Here is a 6,961-nt window from a genome sequence, read left to right on the forward strand (position 1 = left end):
ACCGCACATTACAGCAGCTGATCTCACTGATTAGTTCCAGCTCTCTGGTTGAAGTCTCTTCAGTAATGTATCAGGTATACACAAAATAGCAAGTTTTGGAAAGCCTGTGTGTAATCTCTGCTCATGCAAGGTTGTGGAGGGGTCACACTGTAATAAAGAACATCAGACACACCGAAGCACGCGACTGCTTTTATTTAATATGTAACATCTGCATATTGTGTGGGTCCACATTACTTTAAAAAGTAAAATATGCAAATGAGTGCCTGTGTATGGAAGTTAATATCAGGCAGGGCCGTGGCCTTACTACATATGCATAATCCACTGCAGCACACATCGGCCACTATTGAGAGGAAGAGGAAACCTTGTGCAATGCTCTGCAATCTAAATGTGGCCGCATGAAAGACCAGAGCAGTTGATTGAAAGAGTAACATATCTTTGTCCCAGGCAAGCTGACTAAGAATACATCCAGTTTTATATCGTTTTGATGACATCACAAGTGTAGTTTTAGTTCTCAGCTTCTAGAGAGATTCAAAGGATTCTGTTGGTATTACCCAGCATGCTGATGGGACGTGTGTGAGAAGTGGCTCGATAATCAACTGAACTTTTGATCTGAATGCTTCTTCATTGCTGATTTGCAGATCACGCTTTCATCTATTTTACACATAGTCATAGTTCTTTGTGTTGTTTTACCTTTAACTTTTAACCTTTTTATGTTAGTAGTAATCACTGTACAAAACCTCACGCTGTGTGCCCGAGCCTTTATTGCAGCATCATAAATAACTCAAAGGTAGTTTGGAAAGAGTAGGGGCTCAAAAATGGCGGAGCAACGAGATGCAGCAAGAAAGCATCATTGCAAGCAGGCAGCATTGAAAACTTGAGACTCGTTGAGCACCATTTTCATTTTTGTGTGGGGATGAGAAAGAAAGAAAGAAAAGAAAAGAGACAGAAAGGAAGAAAGAAAGAAAAGAGACAGCAGAGAAAAAGAAAGAGGAAGGTAAAAGAGACAGGAGACAGAAAGAAAGAAAGAAAAGAGACAGAAAGAAAGAAAGAAAAGACACAGGCGAGGCAGAGAGAAAGAAAGAAAGAACGAAAAGAGAAAGGAGAGACAGACAAAGAAAGAAAGAAAGAAAGAAAAGGGACCGGAGAGACAGAAAGAGAGAGGGAGGGAGAGAAAGACAGAGCGAGAGACACTGACATTGAGCATCACAACACTTCATCATTTTGGGGTGGACTATTCCTTTAACAGCCTAGAGTGTGGGACAATAAAAAATTCTCCTGCCTCTCCTCTTCAACCCTCTTCTCTCCCCCGTCCGCCTTTCAACTTTTGACGGCGAGAAGCTTTGATTATCAATGCAGACTCTGAGAAAGTATCCAAAAAAGTAGGACTCGTAAAAAAAAAGTGTTGTAATGATGAAGACGGCACCGGAACATATTGACTAATGAAGGGCTCTGGAAAATGAGATTGGTGGAGGATACTTCAGAAAATGAACCATCCACTCTCACTCAGTTCTTTGTATCTCAAGCTTGAGAGCCAGGTCAAAAAATGTGATTTTTGCTGTAAGGTGATTTCATTATGGTAAAGATCTCATGATTCTTGTATATAAATGGAAGTACAGACATTTGAGGCTCTATTATATATTAGTTTAAAGATTATATACATGCCGGATTTACCAGAACACCCTACCGATTAGTAATAAAGTCTCAAATTACATTTTTTTGTTGTGTTTTTTGTCGATAAGTAAGGCAAAAACAAATTGCCAGATTTCTGAATGAACCTTAGTGTGGCAGGAGGGCCTTCAAACAACAAAAATATCAGCCTTGGCCCGCTCCTGTGTTTTTGAATCGAATAATACCGGTGTAATTTTACGTCCTACCGTCATTATTGCCCATGAAAAGTCTAAACCCGCTGATGTATTTGCCACAGTCAAAAGCTACAACTGTCTGTTCTACTGTGGGTTTGCCCGACCTCCTGGAAGTCATAGGCACCCAACCAGTACGTACCATCGCAGACTCGCTTTCCAGCTTGAGAGTGATTTGTTCAAAATGATTTGTTCTTTTTCAGCACTATAAAGCGGACCTTAGTTATCCACCAAAAAGGTCAGGTCGCGGAGGGCTCGATCCGACCCAAGCCACATGTAATAATGGAAGAATTAGAGCCTGAACCGTCGGTTCCATTACAAGCTCTGATGCCCGACACCAGAATTTAATTCGGGCAAAGAGGGTGAGTCTAAAGCGCTTCAGTTGGGGGGAATGAGATGCTCTTCTTCTTTGAAGGCCCACAAGACAAGTGTATTTTTACATTTTGCCTAGTGCTGCTTTAAACACAGATTTTCCCCTTTAAAGGAGTCAAGCCAGGCCGGCTCTATTGTGCGGTGCCGTCCGATCTCTGACTACCAATTAGCTTGTCTGCCAGGCCCAGCCAGCCACCCCGGCTAATTGCTGCATGTTTTCATTAGCGGCCCAGGAAGTCGTTAGCAGGGCGTGAGTGTAGCTTCTTGTGTAATAGAATCCAAACACCGGCCGATCACATCTTGCTGCAGTCAGCGCGTCCGTATCACCATAAACTATTATCTTGCTCGGGATGTGCCTCACAGCACATACATACACACACACTGAAGAGCTTTGTTTCAGTGTGACTGTGCGATAATGTGTTTCCATCACCATCAACATCAAGGTCAAACTGTGTTAACTGTTTTAGAGTTTGAAGCCTGACAGGAATTGTGAGCACTAGCAGGCCTTTGATAGACAGATGTGTAGAGCTTGGATTGAAACTGCAAATAGAATATACACGCATGTCCTCCATGTCATACTCACACTGGGCCTGCTATGGCTATGGACAGTATAGTATGTGTGCTAGGTCTGTGGTACAGCATCAATACTGTGCTCTATCCATACAAGGCCAATCATCAGTGGCAAATATGTTTAGGTAGCTTACCAGCATCTGTCTAACGTACCTGAACGAAACTGCACTTTGAGAAAAACATAATGGAAAAAACATACTGTACTGTGCCAATATAGGTACAATATGGTTCACTGATAACAGAAAAAAAAGCAAAAGAAGAAAGTAACGGAGCAAGGTTCTCCCGAAAACATAGAGAAGTTAGAGAAGCAGGTTTGTGACAGGAAGGTTGTCAATTCGAATCCCAGAACTGTCTGGGAAAATGTGGGTGGAGAAAATGAATGAGTGACACTCTTCCCTCCCTCAACAACCACTGACAAGGTGGTTAATGTAGTTTTCTGCTTTCTTTCTATTTTCTGTCAGCAAGAGACATCAGTAAATTAGAGACTGATATTGCAGACCTACACCTACAATGTCTGAATCCCACCTCTGACCATAAGCTTCGAGCCCTTACTGAGAGAGCAATATACTGTAGATAGGGTGGAGTGGTGTGGGGGGGCGGGGGCGGTTCTGATGAGAGCTTTTGAAGTGGCTTATTGATCTGGTCGGACTGGGATTTGACAGACAGAAGTAACTACCTTGCTGACTGATGGAGGATAAATGGGCTGGTTCTGCACAGATTTCTGCACAGTTTAAGTCATGCGTCACTGCAATACAACCTTTTCCATTTTCCAGCACACTCCCCTGGACATGACTGCATCAGGTGTCATCTCCTCTGGCATCGCTTGCTGTTTTCAAGTGTTTTTATGTCCTTGGTTCTCCTGCCACAACGTCCAAGACATTGCTGGGACAACCTGCCGGGATAAGTACGTTTTTCTTGTCCCAACTCATTAGGTTGCAGCTAGCAGTACCAATTGGTTTTTATGAGGAATGCTAATGAGGCAAGGAAAACTACTAAAATTCAGAAAGTCAAAGTATCCCCATTTGAGGATAATTTATGTTATGTACCAACCTTATTTAGCTGCTATTACTCTTGATTTCACTCTTGATCTATGGTGATTTAACTGATAATTATCACCTTGGCCCCAATGATTCTCATGCCAACAGCTTTAACGATCAAGTGGTACAGTGGATGTAATCAGATCATGGTGTGATGTTAGGCCTGAAGCCATTAGCAGGGGGTCTGCAAGTTTCATCAAATTAAATGTAACACTTTTAAAGACCTTCTTAATGCCAGTTAGAATGAAATATAATACCGATTTCAAAGTTGAAAAAAGGTGAAAATGAAAACCTGTCAGAATATACAGTAGTTTTGTGTTACTGGGGTTATTCTCACCAGACAAACAGTGTAACGAGGAACCACAACATTTTCAAAGCTTCTAACACTGGATCTTTAAGGCTAATTGGTCGTCAGATATTTAGGCGATGCAGTAGTAAATAAAAAGGAGGGTCAATTATGACCTCAAGTCAGCGATCATCATAACTTATATCAGTGCAATACTACTTATGATGATTACTATGAATTTTGTTCATGAAGATTCACATCAGTCTTAAAAGGTAGGTAAACTGAGCTTAGGTGGGTTTACCCTCCACTACATCACTGCTTGAAATGCTTTACTTAACTGTATTCAAAACCGTTTAAAGTCTAATAGGGTTTTCACTGTGGCCCTGGTAAAATCCCATTACTTTTCCATGACTTTCCATAACGGAGCTTCCATGACTTAAAGATGTTATTCATTCCTGGTTTGTTAAAGCAGAATACCAGAGTTTTAACCCATTTTCTTCTGTCTACGTCTAGTTTACATTTCTCCCAATCATTTTGCAACATATGCTGTGTGTATGTCAAACCTAGCCTGAAATGAACTACTGTCTCGGCTAACAAAGATGGCCTAAATAAAAAGACATGGATGTGACAATAGAGTTTCTAGGGCGGCATGTTTCTGAGGGATTATTTCCTGATGGAGACTGAAATGAAAAAATCCCTCAATTTGGGCACAATGAAATAAGGACAAAACAGAAAGTTTGACCAAATCAAATGAAGACTTCATGTTTACTGTGATGGATTATCTCGCTCTGTGGAAGTTGTTTTTCATACTGTACAAGAACGGATAGCAGAAAATGGCTTCTTCTGAAGGGAGGAAAAAGAGCGCTGATATCTCCAACTATGCTGACTGTGTGCAGAAGCCGGCAGGGAGAAGGGAAAGGAGACAGGTTTCCACTCCAGTTGGGCTGAAAACCATCATCTAACGCAATGAATGTATGAGACAAGTTGTAAAACACACTCTGGTGTATTCCTGTAAAGTGACTCATCCCCTGATATTCTCTGACTTCCACAGTGAATTGATCAGACTCCCTGTGTGGAATACAGCTCTCTAAATTCCACTGTTAAGCTCATTTCTAAATGATGATTGCTACTTGACTTTCCTGTTTCAACAGCTCATGTTCATGATGAATAGATGTGTCACCTCTCTCTCTCTCTGAGTGCTCATGATGATGATGTTTAGAAAGCAGGGCCCGAGAGGGAAATCGAGAGACAGAACAAAAAAAAAGGAGAGAAAAGACAGAAACAGAGAGAAAGTGTTTCTCCATGCCTGGTCTGTCACAACTGCATGGCTGAAAAAATTACAGCATCGCCAACAACTCACTTTCTCCTGGCTGCTAATACAGTATGTGTGCAGATATTGTCTATGAGTAGCGTGTGTGTGTGTGTGTTTCTATTTGTGTTTGTGTGTGTGTGTAATTCCTCTTCTTCCATGTCCTAGCGACACAATCACTTTGTTTTTTTCCTGAATCAGGGTGTCGCCTTTGGAAATGACACCAGATGATAGTAGACACAGAATGTATATTTATAGAATAGAATAGAATAGAATAGAATAGAATAGGATAGAAAACACATTGGTTTTACCATTGATTTTCCTCCCTCTGGGGAACAGAATACAATATAATACAAGAACGTATTATAAAGACTTAGAAACACACACACACACACAAAAAAAGTGTGTGTGTGTGTGTGTGTGCGTGGAGTCTTACCTTAGTCAGTGGGATGGTTGCAATTTCTCCTGCTTTCTCTGCCCTGAGGGGAAAAGAAACACATAAAAAGGCTAGTTAAACTAAAAGTTAGAGCAGCAAGCTTGGGACTGGAGGGTGGTGTGTGCGTGTGTGTGTGTGTTGTTATTGTGTCATAACATGAGGTAAAGTCACTGGAGGTACAGGACCGACATTCCAAATCATTCCAATCATTCCAAAACAACATTATCAGACCTCCTCTAGTAACACTAATGCTGTCCGGACAAGACCAGTGATTTTGCTAAAAAACCACAAGGCGCTAGATTTGTGTGTGCGACAGTGTGCGACTTCCGTGGCCGCATGATCTCGCAAGGTTTGGGAATGCGGAAGCTGAATGCAATACAGAAAGACTCAATTTGCATTAAAGAATTCATAAAACTTTCCACTTACAGAGCGATCACATGGTGTCAGGAGACTTAGATTATGCTGCCCAAGCTGTATGGAGGACATTTGTGGCAATTTTTTGCCCTTTTTGAAGCCTAAAGGACTGGCCTCCATTTACTGCAATTGTCTGGAAGAAAGCTTCTAACTCATCTGATTTTGTAGGCTACTGGCATGAGGATGAGTAGATAATGAGATAATGAATAATTTTAATTATTGGGTGAACTATCCCTTTAAGGCAGGGTGAGGCAGACTTCACTGCAGGTTTTACCCACAATCTACACTGGACGAGACTCAGCCGCGTTTTTTAGTCGTCCGTCTCTCGGAACAGAAACGCTCCCATTTGAATCGATGCTGCTGTCTACACCGGCCGCGTACAGGCCAGCTCCGAGCCACGCGCGTCACTGCGACCTGCAGCGTCTTTTTACGCTTCAAGTCTATTTTTTGGGGAGAGCGCGCGTAAACGTGCCATGTAAAACCCATTGCATAGATTTTTTAACCATTTTAATACCAGTATTTTGCTGTATTTTTTCTATTAACACTAGACAGGGCACGGGCTGGCTGTTTCTGAAAGATTGGAAATACTATGGTCTCATTCCTCCATGACTTTTTCCAAATGTTTGGGCTTTAAATGCCCGCGTTTTCAGAATAAAAAAACTAGGATTGTAAATACAT

The sequence above is a fragment of the Centroberyx gerrardi genome, chromosome 9 (assembly GCF_048128805.1).
Source record: "Centroberyx gerrardi isolate f3 chromosome 9, fCenGer3.hap1.cur.20231027, whole genome shotgun sequence".
Taxonomy (NCBI): domain Eukaryota; kingdom Metazoa; phylum Chordata; class Actinopteri; order Beryciformes; family Berycidae; genus Centroberyx; species Centroberyx gerrardi.